General features: G+C 38.8%; 1 protein-coding gene and 1 long non-coding RNA gene across 3 annotated transcripts in view; one reads left to right on the plus strand and one right to left on the minus strand.

Moving 5' to 3' along the window:
• Positions 1 to 5,580, plus strand: part of LOC131415827 (uncharacterized) — a 35,823-nt gene extending 30,243 nt beyond the window's left edge. Inside the window, exons 2-3 of one of the 2 annotated variants that reach the window (XR_009222516.1) lie at positions 1,654 to 1,785; positions 5,315 to 5,580. This is a non-coding gene — a long non-coding RNA (uncharacterized LOC131415827). Of the gene's footprint in view, positions 1 to 1,653; positions 1,786 to 3,441; positions 3,782 to 5,314 lie in introns of those variants that run through there. The other variant, XR_009222517.1, reaches the window with a different exon arrangement.
• RAP1B (RAP1B, member of RAS oncogene family) overlaps positions 1 to 25,939 on the minus strand; it is a 44,676-nt gene that overhangs the window by 10,837 nt on the left and 7,900 nt on the right. The window lies entirely within an intron of this gene.

Raw genomic sequence — 25,939 nt, forward strand, 5'->3', positions numbered from 1 at the left:
CCAAAACTCCCTCCTTCATTTCCGCCTCTAAATTCACGGCGTATCTACTATATCTCCTCTGTTCCTAAATGGGGAAAAAAACCACAAAACCCCAAAACAAAACAAAAACCAAAAAAAAGTTAGCTGCTGACTTCCCCACTTACTAGTTGCTATATTTCTAAACTTAGTGAACCCATCACTTCCATAGATTTTTCTCCAGTTCTTCAACACCGTCTCCTTAACTTCTGTGAGCTGCATGGTTCTTACCAGATTATAATTTTAGGAAAAGGATATGAAATAAAAGTTCAATCAACTTTCAGCTTTAAGAATATGCCACATTGTAGGTTGCCTATAAATTTGGGACAAATAAAGAAAGAGTCTTCATCACTTTTTTTTTTTCTTTTTTTGGTGAGGAAGATCAGCCCTGTGCTAACATCTGCCAATCCTCCTCTTTTTGTGCCGAGGAAGACCGGCCCTAGGCTAACATCCGTGCCCATCTTCCTCCAGTTTATATGAGACGCCACCACAGCATGGCTTGACAAGCGGTGCGTTAAGGCGCTCCCGGGATCCGAACCAGCGAACCCCGGGCCGCCGCAGCGGAGCGCGAGCACTTGACCGCTTGCGCCACCGGGCCGGCCCCTTCATCACTCTTTGTAAAAATGTAACTGAAGTCAGGTTTATTTCTTTAATGTAAAAAATCATTTAAAAATAGGATTACTTAGATGACAATTCTATTATCAGTGCCATGTACACATTACCCAACCACACAGACGTATACTGATCTATTTGAGAAATATTCTTAGGGTTCTAATGAAAGACACCCCTAAATTTGTTTCTGAACCCAACTAGAGGAAATGTGGTAACTTTGGGGACAAGAATTTCCTAAACATCACAAAGAGCAAACCAAACACTTTAACACAAATAAAATTAGACTCATCTCCCTGCATTCTTTTATCCTTTATGTAGCTGGGCTGTATCACTTTTTTGATGACTTCTTTGCCATTCTTTATCTATAACTTAAGAAAAAAAAGGACTCACCTGGATAAACACACATCAGAATGCCAACCAATCAACAACTGTCTTCGCCTGAGTGACAGCACTTCTAAGACTGGCATTAACTCACGCCTGCCTTTGAACGTTTGTCAATCTTTGAATTCTGAAATTCCCTAAAACCCTTAGACTAGCAGTCTGCTCTGCTCAGGAGCAGCAGTGTCTGACCAGGATAGCTTTTCCTTAAGTAATCAATAACTTCAGCTTTGTGGGTTTTGTTTCAGGTACTGAATGGTGTCCTCTCATTCTTTTGACAGCTGACCAAAGACCCTCATCTGGCATCATTCCAAATGATGTCCTTGCACAAACGTGTGCTCAATGGCTGCCTGTGTCCAGCTTCTGTTTGTTCTTTGAATGTGCTAACAGACGGGTCAGTCTCAATAATGATGGGAGCTCCAATTGGTTCCTTGAGCTCACACTGCCAAACTGATTTTGTTATCCTAGGATTTGTACCAAGTAGGTCTCTGTATAGGAAAATGAGGCCTTTGGGTTTTGGCTTGGAGGTGTGCTATTTGGTAAATATTTTTGCCATTAGTTTATTTCTTCAGCTACTTGCTTTGCTTTTATCTATTTGTGCAAAATTCTGTTTCATTTTCTTTGTTCTGTCCTGCACTGCCATTTCAGTTTATTGAATAAGGGAGTGCTCCATTTGGAATGGAAGGAGGCATAGGCCCAATGAGCCTCCAATCCAACTCAAACTGGCCCCAAGCACCAAAGGCTGAAGATGAGTAAAACCAGTGACCACTTCAGGCACAGGTGAGTGACTGGTCAAACTTCTTCTTGGGTCCCTTACAAAATCTTCACGATAAGGTCAATAACTTACGGGGTTGTAGATTAGCGGCCCCTTCCTAACCTCTGCTCGGTCAGGGAACCTGAGAATCTGTTTGTAAGGACACGATTGTCAAAAAAATTTTTTAAAGCACTCAAATCATTTTTATTTAGGAATAATTTACATCCAGTGAAACAAGCAGTTTTTTTTTTTTCGAGAGGAAGATCAGCCCTGAGCTAACATCTGATGCCAATCCTCCTCTTTTTGCTGAGGAAGATTGGCCCTGGGCTAACATCCGTGCCCATCTTCCTCTACTTTATATAGGACACTGCCACAGCATGCTTGACAAGCAGTGCGTTGGTGCATGCCCGGGATCCAAACCCACGAACCCCGGGCCACCGAAGTGGAGCGTGCGCCCTTAACCACTGTGCCACTGGGCCCGCCTGGAAACAAGCAGTTCTTAAGCATTACAGTTAAATGAGTTTTGACATATGCTAATACCCTCGCAACGACAAACACAGCCCTCATTAAGATCTAAAACACTTGTATCACCCACCAAGTTCCCAATGTGCCTCTTCCCAGTTTATTACCCTGACACCTTTTCTCTCTCTTTTTTTTTTTGTGAGAAAGATCAGCCCTGAGCTAACATCCATGCCAATCCTCCTCCCTTTTTTTTTTTTTTCCCTTTTTCTCCCCAAAGCCCCAGTAGATAGTTGTATGTCATAGTTGCACACCCTTCTAATTGCTATATGTGGGACACCGCCACAGCATGGCCTGACAAGCGGTGCGTCGGTGTGCGCCTGGGATCCGAACCCGGGCCGCCAGTAGCGGAGCGCGCACACTTAACCGCTAAGCCACGGGGCCGGCCCTCCGACACCTTTTTTCTTGACTCTCGTGATCTCTTAAAATTATGAGACAAAATGACATTCAATAATCAACTTCTTTAATTGGTATTCTGGGGCCTGAAAATAAAATGACTAAGATAGTCTCTCTTTACTTCTCCCCAGCTCAAACCTTGGGAAACCTATCCTCTTTGAATCATTGTCTCTCTATTTAACTACCCATAAAACCCTTCTATCCTTTCTGCTCCTTCCTTTACCTCTGAAATGAACTACCTTTCTTGAGAGTTTCTCAGCAAAAGAACAATTATACTAAACAACAGCCTCTTTAATTGCTAGATTTGAAGGCAGAGCTATAGAAATTGAATTTAATACTGGTCTAGAATTTAGTTTAAGTTATGTTTAAGAATTTTCCTAAATCTCAGGAAGAGCAACAGAAATTTGTTGCAGAATCTCAATTAGCCCAGAATATTTAAAAAACTGGCCTTAAGAAAACAAGAACTTATCTAGGAAGTACATACACTATTTCATAAGTCTTTCTTAAGGGTAGATTGGTCAAGATTTAAATTGTAAACAAAATAAAAACTGACTTCAGGAAACTTTTAAAAATATTGGTAGACCCAACAGCTGAGGTAAAGGGAGATATGTCCCTTCTTTCTGTAAATGGGCTCAGACTTGAACAGGAAACTGAAAATGGAAAACTGGTAATTTAGAAAATCTACAACGGCTGAGCATTTTCAGAGACCCTCACAAAGTAAACAAGCTAGAAAGAAAAACTAAACTAAAAGGTCTTTGTTTTCTAAGAAATGGGAGCCTATGGACGAGGACACCTGTACACACTACAAGAAGAGCCACGGGGAGAACCAACGTCCCACGTTCACTAAGAAATGGAAGTAGAAAGATCCAAAATCTGTCCCTTAATCCCGCTCCAAGGGCAACAGTCCCCTCCCTGCCTTTTCTCCACTGGGGGTGGGAGTGGATTGACTATAGAGTCACACAGGAATTTTTGGGGGGTGATGGAAGTGTTCTAAAACTGGTTATAGTTCTAAAACTGGTTGTAGTACTGATTGCATAACTGTATAGTTACTAAAACCAAAAACACTGACACAACTGAATCAATAAAAAATTATGATTTATAAAAAGTAAACAAGGGGCCGGCCCGGTGGCGCAAGCGGTTGGGTGCGCGCGCTCCGCTGCGGCGGCCCGGGGTTCGCTGGTTCGGATCCCGGGTGCGCACCGACGCACTGCTTGGTAGGCCATGCTGTGGCGGCGTCCCATATAAAGTGGAGGAAGATGGGCACCGATGTTAGCCCAGGGCCGTCTTCCTCAGCAAAAAAAGAGGAGGATTGGCGGATGTTAGCTCAGGGCTGATCTCCTCACAAAAAAAAAAAAAAGTAAACAATTCTGGGAATTGCATTTTTTAATGAGATGGTTGGGGTCCTTTTCCCCAGTTGCTTCATTTATCTAAATGAATATTACATGTTGCTAGAATGAGTGAGGTTCATCCATATTATTGCTTCTATCAGTAATCTGTTTCTTCTATTTCTTATTATTGATAAAAAATACACCCACTGTAATGATATATGACATTTTCTTTATCCATTCACCAGCTGATGGACATGTGTTGTTTCCAGCTTGTGGATATTATAAATAATGCTTATCAATTTGTTGTAATTTTAGCAACTCAACCAAGAAGAATTCTTACTACTTTCCTATGGTCATAGGAAATTGAGGATATTTCAAATTTTGAAGTAGAGAAACATGATAAAGTCATCAATAGACTTCGAAATCCAAAAACGTAGTGACAAAACACATCTAACTGTACCAATAAGCTTTCTTTTTTTGTTTTTCCCCCCAAAGCCCCAGTAGATAGTTGTACGTCATAGTTGCACATCCTTCTAGTTGCTGTATGTGGGATGCGGCCTCAGCATGGCAGGAGAAGCGGTGCGTTGGTGCGCGCCTGGGGTCCAAACCCAGGCCGCCAGCAGCGGAGTGCGCGCACTTAACCGCTAAGCCACGGGGCCGGCCCCCAATAAGCTTTCGAACAAGGAACACTGATAAGAAGGAAATACAACTGAGCACAGTCATTATCTTTCATTACTTTTTTAACCAATATTTTCTTACATGGACCAAACAACAATCAAGTATTTTCATTTACATCCTGATAAATATCAATGGTAGGAATATTTTTTCCCTTAAAAAATTTTTTTAACAGTATGATAGCCAAGATTTGAACTAATATCTATTTTTCAAATCTGTGCTTTCTACTACTCCAGCTTTGAAAAACTGTTTACAGATTCTAAGACTAGGATCAAAAATGGATTTTATTGTGAAATCAACTCTGACTGATGGGCAATGGCCATTACTTCTGTCTTTAGGAGGACTGCACGGTTGCATCCACTTTTGGCAGAAAAGACAACTCTCCTCCATAAGTAACATCTGTCATCGGCTTGTTGAGAGGGAGGAGGGAAGACAGCAGCAGCACCTGTGTATTTGTGGGCAGTGTAGGACTTTCCTCTTCAAGTGTTCTTAACTGGAAGCCCATGAAGGAGCTTGGGAATCTGTGAATTCCTAACATTTCATGTAGAATTTTAAGATGGGGAGAGTTACATCAGAATTGCAAAGGGACTTGTGATAACTACCGTTTGAGACGTTGAGAATAACTGTTCTCTTTCAGAGAACCCCAAAGACGGACAACTTGGACAGCACAGCTCAGTGGTTCACAGCACCTAAGTTTCAAATTCCAGATTTGTACAACCTTGGGCAAGTCATGAAATCTTTCAGAGGTTCACTGTCCTTACAGGAAAAATGGAGGCAGTAATAGCTACACGATAAGGCTGTGAGGCAAATACACAAGAATGTAAATAAACTTCACAATACAAGGGATTTTTGTCTGTTTTATTCTTTGCTATATCCCCAGAACATGACACAATGCCTGGCATACAGTATGTCTCAATAAATTAAGGAACTAATTGTAGTAATTTTCCTTAAGAATCACTGGTACCTTGCACATAGTAACAATCATTAAAAGACAGCTTTTTAAACAATACTACTACTAATAGCAATGGTCTGAGCTACCACTCAATACAGTGTAGCCAAACTGCTTGCTGTCCCCTCAGGTGAGAATCCCTGCTCTACCAGCTCAATAAAACATGCCAGAATGCAGATGGGGGACTGCCGTCCAGCTCTTGTCTGATTTAGAAAGTCTCTTCTAGGTAATGTACAGGCTAAAACTATCTTCCAACCACATGTGGGTTTCTGTCCTTATTTTAGTCTTGTCACTAAAGCCAGTTTGGAAGATCAACGAAACTATATTATAATTCTTTAGCTATAGACTCTAAGGCTTACTAGTATATTTCACTAACTCTAAGAGGCACTTTTAAAATAACATTTTAACATCTCTGAAATTGAAATGTCTTACAGCAACCTCTCAAGTCAATACGAAAAAGCAAAAAGCTAAGTACACATCAGTATTTTGAATCATTTTTAAATGCAGTTCAGGAAAAAAAGATTTGGAAACAATTCTCTTGTTAGTCTTTAAAAAACAGATCACTTCACAAAAATCCCATAATACTGGTGTAATCTTTGCCCTTAACATTAATTACACAAGTCAATTTATTGTACCTCAAGTTATACACTGTAATTTCAACAGCCTAGGGAGAATCTCAGTACTACTACTCTGGGAGTAGTAAGAAAATCTTGAGATTGTAATGTAAAATGAATCTTAATTTCTTTGAACTGTAAAGATATATATATAAGGTGGAGGATCATTTTTCTCCTCCTTTTGCTTGTGTTTTTTGACAGTTTTATTGTATTACTAATAAACAGTAAATTTATAACACATACAAACGAAAATTAAAAACTGAAGGTAAAAGAGGAGTTGTGGAGTTGTCTTATAATTACCCCATGTTATTACGATTTAAAAATGTTGATAATTATGGGCATTATAAAAAAGTGGCCATTAGAAACTCAAAAATAGCAAGTTTAGGCGGTCACAACTCACAATGAATAAAAATTATAAAACATTGGTGCTGGCAGAAAAATGTATGTTTCAGGTAAATAATATACTGATGGCAACAGCATATGTTTAAAGAAAACAAGCAGGCAAGCTTAAAAGAAGAACCAATCAAAATTGCTTTAATCCGATTTTTTAAACCATAACAACTAGTATGCTTCTTCTCAAAAAGGGCTAAGACATATTTCACTACTGAAAATTATAAAATGAAACATTACTTTTAAGTGCTTTATAGAAAAAGAAACACCCCAAGCAATATAAATACTGACATTCTATTTTACTTTATTTTTTTGCTGAGGAAGATTTGCCCTGAGCTAACATCTGTTGCCAATCTTCCTCTTTTTTTCTGGTATGTCAGCGGCCTCCACAGCATGGCCACTGACACACAAGTGGTGTAGGTCTGTGCCCGGGAACCGAACCTGGGCCACTGAAGCAGAATGCACCGAACTAAACCACTAGGCCCCTAGGGCTGGCCCTAAATACTAACATTTTAAACATTCCCTCTCTTCTGTCAAAGCAATATCTGTCTTCATATTAATTAGCATGTCAAAAAGTCTACCTAGAAAGGGAAGATAAAATAGGGTGGCAAAGGATTTATGTTCTAGGTACTTTAACTGGAATGCTACAAGTAAATGATTGTATTCTAAGAAGCCTGCTGGTTTGCTGTATCTTCTCATACATCAGTAGAAAATAAGAATTAAGACAAAAAAGAAAAAGATGCAAGGTAAAATGAGGGTATCTGCTATTAAAAATTATCAACAGAGATCCATTAGGTATTATTGCCATGGACTGCCATTTAAAGAGATGGGAAGAACAATTAAAACTATTTTATGATCAACTAAATAATCAACATCGAAAGAAATTTTAACAACCTTCAAGAAGTTAAGGGCAACTCCATCAGAAAATGTTAAAAAGAAGATGTGTCAGCAACAGGGGATACTGGTTAAACATTTTGCCAAAAATTATGGTGTCACTGGTCAACTGTGAAAACACTCTAGTTTGAATTTCCAATACAGGTGATAGGATTTTCTTGGTTTACATATGTTCTCTTTTATGGTATTCATTGTAAATAATGGCATTTGCTTGTAAAAACTAGATGCAGTTTGGAAGTTAAGAATTGCTAATTAACAATAATATGCCTATATGTTAATCTGCAAATACAGCATTATTGAACCAAGCTTTAGTCTACAAACACACCAATTATATTAACTCATTAATTAATGAGGGACTCCCAGGTCCCCATTTTCTTTGGGTGGTTAAACAGGCAAGAACGTAGCATATACACAAAATGAACGTAGGAGTGTTATCAACAGTGCCACTTCTCACTTATATCACACTTCTTCACCAGCAAGAAAGGGTCACTTCTCCAACAAGCAGGCACTCACACAATTATAAATACAAAGCATGATGCACACTGCTTCTCCAAGAATCTAAGATTACAGATGAAGAAAACCAATTAAATATGTGAAGAATTATCAAAACACTGAAAATTCCACTACTGTTAAAACTGGAAACATTTTCTACACCAATTTTTCAAATGCATAAATATTTCTGCTGCTTATCTTTGACCAAAATTTCTGGGGTAATTCTGGGTATTATACGTCATTTACATTTAAAGACCCCTAATTTTAGTTACATATATAGATCCCCTAAAATCTGTGTGACTACAACCAACTCCTGATCAATCAAAGTAACTGATAGCTCTTACACTTTGCCATATTTCTTGCGAAATACTTGGGTGCCCTATTCACTAATTTAAAAGGGTTTATTACTGTCTACAACTTTCTCTATTCCCTTTACAGACTTAGCTTTGTTTGCATTGGTTCTTTTTATCAATTTAGGAAGTTGTTTAATTCTAGTCTCAAAGAAAAATCACAGCAAAGACATAGACGAGAAAACAAAACCTCCCAAGGGCTCCTTCCCAAGTCAGGTTTCAGTGGCTGCTTCATAATTGCTTGAAATGAAAGCTGAGGAAAGCAGACACAATCATATTCTACATTAAGTTCAGTAAATTTATCTAAGACAGTATTGCATCAATCAGAAATTATTAACTGGCATTTTCACAAAAACAATAATGGATGCTATAATGAAGCTAAGCAGAAAATTGTGAAGACTTATGAGTCAAAGAAAATTAAATTTAGTAAAGTTTTAGTCTAAATGTAAAAGTACATATGTTTACTATGTACACTTTATAAAGTACATATCAAAAAGTAGATAACTGATTCAGTTATCTACCATTCTGTATTATATATTTTTAATTAATAAGACCTAAGACAGACCCAACTTCAGATATTACTGCCCCTAATTATGAATTACAAGAGTAATTCTAAAAATCACTGGGGAAATTAAAAAGCATAACAAAATGATAAACTGATGTATTTAAAAAAACTCGTGGCTATTTACTTGGCGTTGACATTTACCGAGGACCTACTCTGATCCAAGAATTGTGTTAGAACCTGAGGATTAAAAAAGAAAATCTAAGGGGCCGGCCCCATGGTATAGTGGTTAACTTCATGCGCCCACATCGGCAGCCCGAGGTTCACAGGTTCAGATCTTGGGCGTGGACCTACACACCTCTCATCAAGCCATGCTGTGGCAGCATCCCACATACAAAACAGAGGAAGATCGGCATGGATGTTAGCTCAGGGACCATATTCCTCAAGTAAAAAGAGGAAGATTGGCAACAGATGTTAGCTCAGGGCCAATCTTCCTCATCAAAAAAAAAGAAAAGAAAAAAGAAAATCTAAGAAATGACACTTTCTATCAAGATTACTGTTACATAGCATTCAACACTCAATGTCAATATATAACAAGTGGGGCCAGCCCCGTGGCTTAGCAGTTAAGTGCATGCGCTCCGCTGCTGGCGGCCCGGGGTTCAGATCCCGGGCGCGCACCGACGCACCGCTTCTCCAGCCATGCTGAGGCCGCGTCCCACATACAGCAACTAGAAGGATGTGCAACTATGACATACAACTATCTACTGGGGCTTTGGGGGGAAAACATAAATAAATAAATAAAATTAAAAAAATATATATAACAAGTGCCTACTACACATACATGTTAGGCACTGTTCTAGCCAATAGGACGAAGGCAGTAAACAAAAGACCCTGCCTATCCTGAGGACTTACAATGCGGGGGGTGGGTACGGACACAAACAGAATCAATATAAAACATGTTAGATGTGATAAGCACAATGGAAAAACACAATAAAGCAAGTTAAGGGAGACAGTGTGGGAATGGAGGGATTGTTTTGTACAAGGTTATGAAGGATTTCTGTTAAGGTGGAAGTGCCCAAAGAGTCCTTCCAGTGGATTGATATTAAATCCTGCTTTCAACAAAAGGCCACCATTAGGCTTTGTTCTGTTTATTATTTTTATTTTATTTATTTACTTATTTTTGTGAGGAGATCAGCCCTGAGCTAACATCTGCCAACCCTCTCTTTTTTTTTTTGCTGAGGAAGACTGGCCCTGGGCTAACATCCATGCCCATCTTCCTCTACTTTATATGGGACGCCGCCACAGCATGGCTTGCCAGGCAGTGCGTCGGTGCGTGCCTGGGATCCGAACCGGCGAACCCCGGGGCCACCACAGCAGAATGCGTGCACTTAAATGCTTGTGCCACCAGGCCGGCCCCTATTTAGTATTTTTAAACCAACATCTTTGGTGGGGTGATGTGCCAATTAATTTGTGGCTGAAGTTAAGTTTGGATCTGGGAGAGTCACAGAGATCTGTCTAGGATCTACTGGAGAGCTCCTGGTTTCAATGCCCCTTCTACTTCTGCGAATTGAGGCATGACTGGGATTTCTGGAGGAATCTAAATGTAGTTGGTCTTATGAAGTACTGTTACTCAATAGCTATAAAAGGGCCCTCAGTGATTTCCCCTGCCAGCTCTACAGGAGGCTATTCATGATTTTCCACCCATTATGTAGCAAGAATAACACACAGATCAGGATAGAATGTTCCTGATTAGCAAATACTCAGGATGCAGTCCTTAAGTGGACAGTGCCAAGGAGACATCTCTGAAGGACTCTCCCAGCCCAGTGACTGGTCCCCTTTCTGAGAGGCTGCACCAAATACTTTAGAACTTGGTTATATACTATCTTGCATCATCTTCTAAGAGGAGACAACAAGCAGTAGAAAGCAATATTATCTTGGGATTTAAGAAGCTTGGCTCTATTTAAAGAATTATGTAATTTGACATAAACCAATTTATTCTCAATTTCCAGGTTCCTTGTCTGTAAAATGAGGGCATAAGGGAAGAGGGGAGCACTGAACACAAAGACACCTCACCTCAGCCAGACAGGCATGTAAATGCCTGACGCAGCAAGGTGTTAATATTAGGGAATGGTATGGATTGTGGCCAAGTAGACTGAATGCTTATGCAGCTAGTCATTCGAATTCTTAAAATTGTGAATATTATGAAAACCAACAAAATCTGTTTGAGGTATGGAGATCTGGACCCTGGGCCATCAGTTTTTTGCTTCTGGACTAGATGCTCTCTAAGGTCCCTTTCAATTCCACAACATACTGTTCCAGTATTATTACATATGCCAGGTTCTGAAGAATTATATATGAAAGAACTTGAAAAGTATCTTAATGTTATATTCCCTCTTCTTAATTAATGTAAAAAAATGATTAAAAAATTCAACATTGGCAACAAAATTTAATGATAATGAAAATATTCTTTTCCTAACTTCATAATAGTGGTTTGATATTACAGACAAATAGAGATAAAACTAAAATAAAAGAGCTGAAAACAATATAGGACAATCTTTCCATTCACAGGCTGCCCACAACTGGAAAAGTCCATTAATACTCCTGGGCACTCAACCAAAGCAAGATGCAGTGGCCTGCCACACTTTCTTCCTCCCTCTGGCATGTGAGTCCAACATGCTTTGTGCAGTCAAGGTCTTCTTTTGACCAGAAGATTAGGGCTTGGGCATGAGGTCCTCTCTCAGGAAACACACTTCTCTTCAACTATCACCCCAAATAAAGAGATTCGTTGTACAGGGGATTATACATATTGGTATGAGGACTAAGATTAGGAAGTAAAATATAAAAAGAAGCAAAAAGTGGCTGTAAGGGAAAAGTCTATGTAACAAATATGCAAAAAATGTGGACTAGGGAACCAAATGTCATCAAGCTGACCTATAAAACACTAAAATGAATAACAGACTATCTTTAAATACTGCTTTAATTCTATCCAGGATAAAACATAACATAACATCAAACGAAAGGAATTAAGAAAACTGTTTATATTAATCCACTAACAAAATCTGTATCCAAGGTTACCTTGAAAATGCCATCATCAAGATTATCTTGAAAAGCAAATAAATTGATTTATCTTTTCTTTCTTAAATGATGGACCTATGTTTAAATCCTATATTTTAAGAAGATGAAACCAAACAAATAACCAACTGACATTTTTAAAGACTTTCCTTAACCAAGAGCAGCCAATTCATTATCAATCAGTGAAGCTATCTGGCTAAATTTGAGGATTAAACTTAGTTTTTCCTTATACACAAAAAGTAAATTCTATACCACCTCTGCAGCCCAGGCTGGTAAAACATGGAAGCTGGAAAGATGACGACCTAGAACTGGCTATCTATACAATTTACCAGAGGGTTGTCACTTATTTCTAGGCTTGTATATTAATCTGTAAAAGATGGACCATGATACTACCAATTTCAGAGTTGATGGACAGATTAAACAAGAATGTATATTGTCTGTAACAGTCTTAAGTGTTAGTCATTACCATCATCAACCAGATGCAGAGCGGACCTTATTTAACTTTGGTGTTCCCTATTTGATATAGAAATGTTTGTTGAATAAAAGAATGACTGACTAAAGACTAATAATTCATTTCCAGCAAAGGAAAGAACTATTCAGATTTTTAAAAGACCATTAACAAGTTACCTTTTATAGGTACACTGCCATTTAAGTTTATATCAATTATTGACAGATATCATGAATCTCAATTGGAAATGAACTGCACAATCTTGGCATTAAAAAAAAATTAGTTCCTATACTTGCCCTGTAGGAATTGTACTTCCAGTAGAAAAAAAAATGCTCTAGAGCAGGAATAGTGTTGAAATCAACTTTTGGGTTCCTGAGACACCTGCTCTCAACCTCAGAATCTGATGTATTCTTTAAATCAATCTCATTAATAAACATAAAAAGTAGGTTATGATAAGAATCAAATTGTTGAAAAGTGATAACCGGCATTTAAAAAGCATAATTCCTTTCCATTAAAATATGTCAAAAGGTGTCTAAACAGCTATAGTCAAATTAAAATTTTTCCAAAACATTGGTAACTTGAGCAATTCTCCTATCCTCAAGCTGTTTAGCTACAACGTCCCCCCACCCAGTCTGAAATTCTGTGATCTTAAATTATAAATAAAAGGCTAAGTAAAAACATTTAACCACTGGTTCCTGAAATCAAGTGACATCACTGCTCCCACTGAGCACTTTCTGGAAGCTGTGACACTTGACTTCTCCTTTCTGCCTCCAACTCCCAAAGCTGGATATCAGCAGCTAAAGAGGGTATCTGTGTTCTCTTCTCACTCCCAGATAAAATTAACTAATACAAATGCCAGAAGAACCTGGTACTAATCTGTTGGACACAATGACAGAATTTAAAACTTCTGAGCAGATTTAAAAATTATTTTTGAAGAAAAAAATAAGAGGTCCAAACACTACCTCTCATAGTCTCCTTTAAAAATAAAACTTCTAACAGGGAACTACAAAGTAAACAGAAAGCTGTTAATATGAATACTGCTTATCACATTTACTTTCTGAGCTGTCTGCCTCTCTCATGACGAAGACAAATGGGAAGTGTTTCCAAGCTTACTGACATATTCTGCCAAGAAAGGTCTGCTCTCTGAACCAGACTTCTAGATCCAGTCAAGCGTCGAATTTGTAGACTACCAAACTGTTTATACAGCATTTTCTCTATTCTTTTTTTTTTTAATTTTATTTATTTATTTTCCCCCAAAGCCCCAGTAGATAGTTGTATGTCACAGATGCACATCCTTCTAGTTGCTGTACGTGGGACGCGGCCTCAGCATGGCCGGAGAAGCGTGCGTTGGTGCGCGCCTGGGATCCGAACCCGGGCCGCCAGCAGCGGAGCGCGTGCACTTAACCGCTAAGCCATGGGGCCGGCCCGCGTTTTCTCTATTCTGACCATATTTATAATACCTCGACTAGGAAAAAAATTCTTCCCTTGCCCTTTTCACAGATTAATATTTTCAGTAAATAAAGCTTATTCCAACATACACTTTGATGTGCAATTTAAGGTCAGAGGTTCTAGTTTTATTACTGGAGTTATTACTGTAGTTACCTTTCACTTCAGTACTTGATCACATCTCTGAGGGAATATATTAACTAGAGAATAACAATGTGTAAGTAATCTGACAAATGCAGAAGAATCAGTTTCTTAATAGATTTCTTAGCTAAGTCAACACATAAGCAAGGTAGTTAAGTGACAAAAAAAGGAGATTCCAACAATGTTTCAAAAGCAGGCAAGAAGAAATAATGTGGGCTCACGATCACCTTATTAGTTTCTACCAGTCCCTCCAAATAGGCTGGATTTGTGTAGAACTCTCCCCTGCTCCCAAGACATCTTTGGACATGACCTAAAATTTAACCTGTCAGTTTTTTCCCTCTCATCAGATCTAGCTGTAAATTCTATAGGCATACAGAGTGACTCAAAGACTGCTGTGTGTTCCAAATATAATTTAGGGAACCCGAGTATAGACATTAACTTTATTATTTGCTACATATCTTAGAATCTGAAATACACATGCCTTAGTTAACTACATTTTAAATTGAAAAAACGATAAAATACGAAAATCTAACAACAGTTAAAAGCGCAGGCTTTAGATCTAATTTCTCGGAGTTAGGACGCCAGTTCTAACACATATTAGCCAAGTGATCTTGGTCACGTTATTTAACCTCTCTGTGCCTCATTTCTCCATCTGTAACTGGGAATAGTACCTACTTAAGATTTTTAAGACTCAAATCAAATAACTTAACCTATGCAAAGTTTTTAACACAGTAACATGTAATAAGCAGTCAGTAAACGTTCCTCGCTCTTTTTTTATCCCATCTATCTTGTTATTTACAGTGCTTAAAACTTGAAGCACCTACAGGACCTCAAAAGCATACTATATTATACTATACTATACTACACTACACTATCGGAAACTGCACACCTGGGGGGGGGGGCTGTAATTTACTATGTCTGCTCCAGCCCATTACCAAGTCTGATCCATTCTACCCTGGCGTCTCTGGAATCAATTCCACTGTCTCTACTCCATCACCTATTTATAAGGGCTCTCATTATTTCTCATGCAGGGAAAGGGGGAGACAGGTGGCAAATATGAAGGGAAAACATTAATTTGTTATACAATTGAATTTCAATAACCAGATTAGAGATGTTAGTTTTAATCGTGAAAACAGAGAGGCAGTGCATCCCAGAAATTTGAGAAAAAACAAATGACAACCATATTTTAGTGGCCTTTACACCCCAGGAGATGCTTTGTTAGTTGAGAACATAACAATGTTTATCCTGTTTGCACTGTGTTCGTTCACAATCGCAGGTCTACAGAACAAAGCGCTGTGGGTGCACTGAAGGGTTTCTCTGTCTGTAAGGACACGCCATGCAAGGCTTTCTTAAGTAGACATTTGAACCAGACCAGTGGGTAGTGTAAGGGAAGAGAGGAGCTGACTGGGAGATTCTGGGAAAAAGGATTAGCATGAGAATTCTTCCCATCATGAGTGCACGGGGTGGGGGGAAGGGGCCCCTCTTTGCTTAAGAGGTTGACCTGCATTCTATAAGAAACTGAGACTAAGAGTTCGCAAGTTGGGAAATGATATGAACATATCTGTGTTTTAGAAAGATCACAGAAACTGAGTATTAGTTTTCTGAATTCTGGGAATTCAGTACGAGTTTACCACAGGTGAGAGATGACAACCTAAGTCAGAGCAGTGCAAGAAGGAATAAAAAGAAGGCATACTGGAGAAATTTATAAGTCAGAATCAAGAGAATACGGTGACAGACTACATGGGTGAGGAAAGAAAAATAGGATGCAGCAGGATCAAACAGATGGACAGTGAGGCCATCAGACCAGAGAGGGAGCCTACGAGGACAGACTCGGTTTAGTAGGTATCTTGTATCTTTAGGAACAGGTCTCAAAGACAGCAGAAGAAAAACTGACAACGATATGGACATGGCAATAGCATCTTTTATTCCTAAAGAGATGAGAAAGAAGATGCTCACTGCCTGTGTTCAAAAAGATTCAGGCATAGAACAGAACACTGATTTGTTTAGCGAGATTATAAATGTAGCATGTGTCATTTGTTTCACTCAATATTTCTGGGTTATTAATTTGAAATATATAATTTATTTAGATGATTACAAATCTCAATTTTAAGGTTTTATAGTTCTAGTTGTAAGGCTTCATCAAATGACCTTTCATGGAGTCGTCTGCCAGTTTACGAGAAATAGAAATATAAACACAAAAAATTAATATTGTACAAAACCAAAAATCTTTCTAGGCTTAATGAGTTTCTCAGCGTAGAACACTCAGTGACTAACTCTCACTGTACAATAAACCACTACATATAAAAACCATTTGCCCGCACAGCGCCACACAGTGTCTTTGGACTTGCTCCTTTTCCTCACTACCTGAGGCCTTTTCAAATAGGGCAATAAGCCTCTTACATCCCACTTCTGATTCCTCTAGGAATAAACAGATACTACTGCTACGGTGACACCATGCCAGTGTTTACTGCACATTCTTTTAAGGTCTAATCTAAAAAAAAAGTATCTACTAAAAATCAACCAAAAGTACTACAAGCAAAGAAGTACAGATCTCCTCCTCTTCTGTGAAAAGTACACCATTCTTTTTAAACTTTAATTTACATTTTCCCATTTTCTTGTCTTCTCTTTTCATCACCCAAATCTGATCTTTACATTTCTATATACGAGTATAATGTTGGATACATTTGCTTTAAAGGCACAAGTAATTTTTTTACAACAGTGTGGTCCAGGATATAAGCTGGCAAGTCTCACAAGCTGGCTAAAAGAACCATAAAAAGCTAAAATAACATCAAAAGAACTCTATTCACATTCTTAAAACAAGAAACATAATGAAAAGATAACAACCAAGCAAACCATCTCAGAAGAGCCTATTTTAGCCAAGAGATTAATCAAATTAAGGACACTATTATTATTCCACATAGCCCCATGAGGCACATTAAAATTTAATCATTACAAAATGAGAGGAACCAAAAAAAAAAAGCGGAGGAACCAGGTTTTTAATGCCTTTTTTGGTATAAAGTATCAATATTTTTAATGGATATTTTCCAACAATACTACCAGGCGTAGTGCATGTCGCAGAATAGTTACGTCCCACTATGGCTTCACTGCTGATAAATTTGCAAGGATTTTTAGTAGCTGCTTTATTTTAAGTCATATGCCAGCTATTAGAGAGATCTCCAGCCATGGAGTTCTCTGACTTACATAACATGAACACATACAAAAGCAAATTCTAGCAAAGGAATGACAAAGGAGAGACTATCCTAGGCATTTCTTTAAGAAACAGTCTCTGAATGGCCAACGTCTAAATCACTTTAAAGGGAACTAAGAAAAATTTCAGGCCATCTCAGACTTTGCTACATCTAATAAAGTACATTTAAATAAGGCATTAATCTGACAGATTATGCAATTTTTAATTAAAAATTTGACTAGCACCACCTTCAGGTAGGGCCACCATGATAGGTCATACACAAATATATGCCTAAATAGACGAATTAATTAATCAAATGCACTATTGTTATTTTCATTTGAACATTAAAGAATGTCCAAAATAAGCAATATTCAGAAACTTAAATAAAAGCCCAAGTGCCTGCAACACCCCTCTCCTACCAAACCAGTCACCTAGTCACCAGGCATTTATCATACTTTGCTGAAATCATACCAAGACAGTGATATGCGAAGGAGATGGCTACATCACAGAGGGGCATCAGGGTGACAGCGGTCCTGGTTTTAGCACTAAAAGTCTTGTGTTGCAGGAAATCCTTAGTCCTGAGCAAACCAAGATGGGTGGTCATCTTAGGTGGAACACGTCTTGATAGAAATTTGCTTCCTCTCACGTATCATAATCTTAAAGATGCAGAACTCTGAAGGCTTAGAAAACATCTTGCAAACATTTGAGGATACTACACAGCTTATGTTTTCTCACAACAGAACCATGCTATTTGCTAAATAAAACATGGAAATTAAAAACCAAACTGTGTGCAGCACTTAACAGAGAGCCACATTTGACTATTTATGGTAACAGACAATATTTGTATAGACTTTACAATTTATGATGTATTTTGACATGAGTTTTCTCATTTGGATAAAAGTCCAAGAACAGGGGCCGGCCCCGTGGCTTAGCAGTGAAGTGCGCGAGCTCTGCTACTGGCGGCCTGGGTTCAGATCCCCGGTGCGCACCGACGCACCGCTTCTCCGGCCATGCTGAGGCCGCGTCCCACATACAGCAACTAGAAGGATGTGCAACTATGACATACAACTATCTACTGGGGCTTTGGGGGAAAAAAAGGAGGAGGACTGGCAAATGATGTTAGCTCAGAGCCGGTCTCCCTCAGCAAAAAGAGGAGGATTAGCACGGATGTTAGCTCAGAGCTGATCTTCCTCACACACACACACACACACCAAAAGTCCAAGAACATTTCTCATGAAGATGCACTGTTCCTTGCTTAATTAGAAAAGTGTACCTTTCATCTAGTTAGTATTTGAATATGCATTAAGTGCAAGTCACCATGAAGGTTACAAAGATGAACAAAATATACTTGCTCTCAAGAAGCTTACAATTTTGCAGGAGAGATTAGACATAAAAATATAGAAAATATCATGAGAAACACAAAAATAGTGTGGAAATTCAGAAGAAGAGAGGTAAGGAACAGATTTATGAAGAACCTGGCAAATGAATAAAAGTTACAGTATATCAATAGGAAAGAGCACACCAGGGAAAACAGCAGGGGAGCAAAGGCAGAGGCAGCCAGACGCAGCTGGAAGATGAGACCATGAGAGCGAGCATGGCCTGTGGGGGTCTCAGGGCACAAAGGAACAGGGAGTCCAACAGCAAGGAGTCTACAAGGTAGGACAATGGAGATCGCTGAGCACCGGTCAAGAGCCTTGACTATTGTAAGCCACAGTAGTACTGGACATTCTGAAAAGAAACATACCAATACTGTGAAAATTAAAATTAAAGGTACTTTTTAAATGAATAAAAGGGGTTCTAACAGCAGAACTCTGAACAACACATCTAGACATGTTAAGCATTTTATTAAAGTATGATTAATAGGCAGCCTACCTTAAAAACGCATAACTTAAAGTTTCCAACAAAAATCTATAATAAGATGATGAAAACCAAAATTAAGTGGTCTGAAACAATATACCGCACAGAGGAAAAGAAACTGCAAGAGACTGACCAAAGCCCGTTAAGATGACTGGTGAGTTCAGCTTTCTTCTACAACACGGCATGAATACTAAGCACCTACTATGTGTAGGTGAGCACCACATGCACACATCTTCGCCTCTCTATTTTTCTAACAGGATGTTACCTTTGACACTCCAGCATCTCATATCTAAAGCATACCGAGATTACTTTTAGTTAATAGCACTACCGCAGAACATGGCACTTAGGGTTATTTGCCTAAGATCTCACTTGTATTGACGAGTGAGGCAGATATATGGGGTAAGCCACATTCTTCTTCAAGAAGCTGCTCTGGATCTGCCCACGTGCATAAAAAGTACCCAGTTAAAGCTTAAATACCTTACGGCCAGAGATCTACGTGTAAGGTTAATTGCTGCATAACCAACACTTAACACAAGGCCTAGAATACCAAAGGCAATTATTTGTTGAATGAATCAAAACCAGTTTCTTGCCCTAGAGCAGGGGTTGCCAAACTCCAGCCCGCAAACCAAATCCCATGTGCTGCCCGTTTTTTGTAAAGTTTTGTTGAAACACAGCCATGCAGTTGCATACTGTCTATGGTTACTCATACAACAATGGCAGAGTTGAGAGGTTGTGACAGAGACTGTATGGTCCACAAAACCTAAAATATTTATTATCTGGCCCCTTACAGAAAAAGTCTGCTGATACTTGCCCTAAAGGCTAGAGTCTGGAAGAGATAAGGATAGATTTTGTCCATTAATTCACTGGTGGCAAATGGGTTTTAGCTCAAACACCAACTCAAAACGTTAATGATATCTGGAGTGCAGTGTTAAGAATGATTCTGAGACCAAGTCTGGACCCAAAGGGAAACAGTACAGTTCTCAATTATCAACATCTGCTGTGGTCTAGGGGAAGGAGAAACAGGGTTATAACTTTAAAAACATTCGAAAACTTCTGTTGTAGAATATTTTATCTTAAATAGCTAGCACCGATGTCTAATACTTTTACAAGATGAATTAATTAGCTGCAAAATAGTATGCAAAAAGCCCCCCACAAAAAACCTCAAAGGAATCACTGAGAACAGTCTACCTGAATGCCGAAGACTATCTGCCAGAAACAATGATTTTGTTTCTGGCACAGCTGATGCTGCTCATTTTTACAACATTCATTCAAGGCACCTTATTCACTTAGTCAACACATTCACAGTTGTTAAGGCCATTAGTGAGGATGATAAAATAGTGCTATCAGGGCAAGAAAGTAGGTCCGAAACATATCCAAAAATTCCATCAAGCTTTACAGACAAAATGGAAATGAAAGGCATCTTGGGTAAAGAACATTTTTACATTTGATGCTAAATCTAATCTATTAAATCTGTCCACTTTGATTCTGGAAGTGGCTAATATAATAAACAGTCTAAAATTAAAGCCGTCATGCCACTGGTGCGCTGCAAAGTTTCCCTCCAGATTTTAGAAAAATCCTTTGATTGCCAGGTTTATGTCAAGTACTTGTGCCCTAGCTGCAAGGGAGGCTGGGACAGCTAAGTACCTGGCATTTTCATTTTCTATAAAGCAAGGTTGGCCATCAGGACTCACTTAGGTCTGTGTCTTCTCAGACACCAGTGAGTCTCTCTAAAAGACAATGTGAACACACACATCCATGCATCTACACAAGAAGACACTTTTAGTCAGATATTATGTTTCTGTGAGATGTAGTCTGGCAGTATGGGCCATGCCCTGGCATGACAGGAAGAAAGGAGCCACACACGGGGTATTTGAAGAGGTGGCAAAACAAAGTCATTGCTGGGAATGGGGGAGGGAAGGTCTGAAGGTCAGATCAAATTCAAATCTGAAGACTCAGAAGCTTAGGAGAGGTAGGTGATACTAGAGCAATGCTCATCAGTAACATCTCTCATTATAGCAGGGATTGTGCGCATGTGTAAGTTTTTAAAAGCACCTCTTGAAGACTCTGACAACACTTCCCCTCGTCCTTGAGACCCTAAGACCTATACCCCTAGCAAAGAAAGGTCAGGGTCCACCAGAGACGATCCTATTCATCTCTTTGCCTCCAAATAAGTGTCCCCCAGTTTAGCACAGGAAAGGAGGGTCTCTACTGTTTCTCAGGTCTCCAGAAATCAGATTCTTCAGTAATTTACATAACCCGCTCTCAATGTCTTAGGTTCCACAAGTCACAGAAAAAAAGAGACACCACCACTCCAAAGGTATGACCGTTACTGGGAGTAAGAAGGCTAACCAGATGTCTTTCTGCGTTCCTAGCTCAAGTCTGTTCTTCTCTAAGTCTCTTGAATTTGTGACTCCAGAATGTTAATTTAACATTAACATCAAAGATACTCAGTAATTTGTCAAACAGGTTGCAGAATGAAATAGCTCCATCAACCACACAGACATCTCCATTAGGTATGGAAAATATCTGCTTTCATGAATTTCGAGCAAATACTCTATTAAGTACAGTTTATGAGCTGTTGGGGCAGAGGTATAAGAAATCAGAAGTGAGGCACTTTAGTTCTAGCAGATAAATTAGAATTCAAGTTAAGGAGCTGGATTCCAGAATAAAACACACACATTTTCATGAATGGAAGAACGCCACAAATATTTTTCTTTTCCCACAAATATTTCTTTTAATATAAATACTCAGATTTTACAATACACTGCCCTCCTCAAGGATAGGGGAACATTTTATAAAAGCATACTTTTACAGTCTTTTTCAACATAAAACTGAATTCAGAAATAAACAGAATTATTGTCTTCCACGAGAGAAGGAATAAATGACTACAAAAATTATTTTATTTCATTTTACTGTTAACCTCCTAACTAGGATTAAATGACAAAGCTCAATATGACTGCCCCCAAATGCATTTGAAACCATAATAAGAATGCCATGGTTTTAGATTGTGGGTTCATAATTTGCATGACTACATTACATTCTAAATGAAATTTCAAGACCAGGATATTCCTAATGCAAAATTCCCTACTAAACCTGCCGAAAATTCAGAGGAGAAAAATTGGCCAACTAATAAAAAACCGTGGAAGCACAGGCACTTACCATACCTTTCTCTAGTTATTTTAAGATCTCAATCTCAGCAGCAGTTTATGCTAGCTGCTTAATGCCCACAGGGCATGTGCAGCTAATGGTCTTATGAAGTCGTTTTTGACTAATTTAAGTTCTTCCTTTTATACTCTAACCTCTTTGTTTTATTCGAAGATGTGCTTAGAATCCAGTAAAACAAAGACCACTTAAAAAATAAAAGGCATGCCACACTTTGGAAACCATAAATAATGCTTACGTTTGGCTTTCCCATACATTATTCCACTTACTTGCATAATTATTAGGTCAGTACTACCCCTCCCCACCTAAAGTAGCTTTGAAACATGCCTGTCCTGGCAATTCTATGAGACATAAGTCAGTATCCAAAAAACAGGGCATACACGTTTGCATTCTTGGATATTAGTATGCATATACCAATGAATAGATAAAGGCAATGAGAACTGAAGTTTGGGTATTAATTAGGCTGCTAGCAATAAGCAGAAGTGGCGAAAACACAAAGAGCGAGCAGGCACTGCTTGTAATCAATTCTGAGTTTCGAAGTAGCATCTTCAGATACTTCCTTCTTTCCTTGTCAATACCAAGTGATTCATCAAGGATTTTTAAATAGAGATTATACTAGTCCTATAATATTCCTATTCCAACCTCCTACTGTACTCTTACTTCACAATTAAATGTATTATACCATTCTTAGAAACCTTATTAATTGGGAGATTTAAAAATCTATCAAGAAGAAATTGTGGCTAAAATATGACCTCTCAATCAGTAAACATTTCTTTTTAACACTTACCAACAACTTTCCAGGCACCAATATACATAGGTACATCTTCACCACTTCCGAACACTTAACTGGACTCGCACTAAGGAATCAGGTAGCAGCGCACTCCGTTCTGTGTCAGCGCCAGAAAGAACTGCTCAGGAGACTGTTGCTAGGCTGCCCACTTCAAGTACCATTTCAGACCCTGGCATCTTCCCCAAAGACACAAAGTCACAGAGAGTAAGCCTTTCCTACAATTTCAGACTCATTTCTCACAGAAATTCTGAAATTCTAAAATCTCTAAAACCTAAAAGTTTCTCAACTAATTTGGGGGCAAAACCTGACCTGATATAAATTTTTTCACAGCAAAACCTACGCGCTGACATGAGGCTGTTCACTTTTTAATTATCCCATTTAGTGTGACTATGCATATTTCACTTTAGAAATAGTGTTTGATTACTCTCACTAAAATTCAAAACAAATCTTTCCAAAACATCCTGAATTCCAAAATACCTGGTGCCAAGGGTCACAGGTGAGGGATTATGGACCTATAATTCATTTCACAAACATCTACTAGAGCAAAAACTCCCTTGAACATACTTTGCACTTTCCAGTTTCTGTCCTGTTGCCTACCCTGACTCACTGTCAGTCTAACTGGCACAGCCCTTTAATAACACGTACACATCCCACCTCATCTTCAATGTCTCCTTGGACTACTAGAGCTTGAGAGTTTTCATTTCTTCCTCTTACTCTATAAGCACTCATCTATATCATTCATTTCAGTATTGATTATTATTATTTTGAACTGCTATTTACACTTTATATTGATTAACTTTTCATGTCTTTGCTAGGAACCTTTCGTGCATAATTAATTACTCAATTTAATCCTAACACACAGTAACTGAGAACAACTATCTCTCAATAACATGCAGTCAGATGAACGAGTCCTCAAGAGACAGATGCCCTAAATAATGAGGAACTATAGTTAGAAATATAACACCTAAAAAAAGTAGTGTAGGGAGTAGCCTATGATGGAAATTGATAAGGACAAATCATCGAGCACCTTATGTATTCTTTCAATTAAAATAAAAACTTTTGAGCACTTACCATGTGCCAGTTACTGGGCTAACCAATTGAGATTGTGGTGGAAAGGTGACATGGTGTTCTTGCCCTTTTGAAACAAACAGTTTAGAGGGGAAGAGAGGATAAAGGGAGAAATATAATTATTGATTGTGATAAGAACTATGAAGGTAATAGAGGGGGGATGCTCCTTTAAAGTGATCAGGAAAAAACTCTGTAAATGTGACACCTGAGCTAAGATCTAATGTTGAGACTGAGGCAGAAATGCAGACAGCCAGGGACAGACTGTGATAGACAGAGAGCAGTCGTAAGCACCAACTAGGTGGTGAAGGGCTTGTCGGGTCAGGATCAGAGAGAAGTCCAGTACAGCTAAAGCTCAGTGAAGAACGAAGGAGGTCAAGTTGTGACGGAAGCAAGAATTGGGTCTGGTTTTTATTATAAGCCACTGGGGGGAAACTGGGACTGGAGGGTATTACATGATCTGATTTGCATTTTTAAAAGATGACTTTGTCTTCTCGGTGGAGACTGAGGTAGAGGAGGACAAGAACAGAAACAAGTTAGAAAGTCCAGACAAGAGATGAATGTGGCATAAACAGAGGTCGTATCACAGAAACACAGGATTTTAGAGCTCAATAAGACCTGAGTAGCCATTTAATCAAACGTTCTCTACACAGAGGTAAGTTCTCAGAGAGGAGTTACTTGTTCAGTGTTTCAAGGCAGTGCCAGAGAGAGAACTGAAGCCTAGGTCACGCAGGTCACAGTCATCCCCTCTAAACCATGTTACTTAAGACAACAGGGGCAATGAAAGGTCTAGCAACTACTCAAACCTAGCACACCATTTCTCAGATTGACCCCTCATGCTCAAAGGAATCAGCTAAAACCTATGAGAAAAAATGAAATAAATAAGTGTTCAATTTGAGCACCTGAAGGTTCAGAGAAAAGTACATAAGGGCCTGTTGGGGAATAAAAATAGCAAAAGTACCCTCAACTCACACTGCTTAGTGACGAAACTTTTACTTTCACTCCATCATCTCTGATAGGAACACCAATTTATCCTCTACAGAGGGCCCTCAGGTGGACAAGATGTACCAACCACTAACGCATCACAAGGGCTTTTCAAAGTGGAGTTGATCATTCCCGTTCCACCAGAACTCTGAAGGGCGGCAATAGCAGCCCCACTCCTTAGCAAGAGAACCTCCTAACCGCCATCCTCACTCTCTTTTCTGCTCTACTTCCTGCCCTTCCACTCTTCACTGCCTATTATCACCATCATCACTTTCATGTAAGCAACAGAAAAAACGTCAGGAAGGCTCCTCTGTCATTAAAAGCTTGCAAATCCTGTCTTCTCTTTGTTGAAGGGTGATGAAGTAAGGCGACAGGGCTCTCGGAAGAAAAAAAAGTTTAACTACAAAAAATCTAGAGGAAATTTCATACAATTTTTTTTTTTTTAGCTAGCAACTAAAACTCCATAAGCAATAGCCAGTGGCCACCTTGTGACTATCTTGGATGTCCTGGACATAAAATATGATCTCAGTAGGTTTCCTAATTCAGAACAGCTGACCAGTTAATTATTTAATATCGGGAGAACTAAAGCTTCCTATTAAATTCCCTCCCTTATTGTGGGATTAACTCACGGGGGCAGGAGTTCTATGATGTTTAGTCCCTGAAGCCTCCCTGAAGTTAAATGACTCCACACCTCTTCCTCTGATGTCAGCCCTGCTCTTTCAAACAGTGATGCTCAGACTCAATACTCTCTTTCTTCACAGAACACACCCATTTTATTATCTCTCAGGAAATAAATGGCACTGAATTCCGAAGAAACTGAAACTGAGTACAGTATAAACTATAACTTACCTATCTTTTTTTTTACTTCTTTAATAATCTGAAACTTATTATTTGAAACAAATGCAGGTTAGCCTAAAAA

Source organism: Diceros bicornis, chromosome 17 (genome assembly GCF_020826845.1).
Source record: "Diceros bicornis minor isolate mBicDic1 chromosome 17, mDicBic1.mat.cur, whole genome shotgun sequence".
Lineage (NCBI taxonomy): Eukaryota > Metazoa > Chordata > Mammalia > Perissodactyla > Rhinocerotidae > Diceros > Diceros bicornis.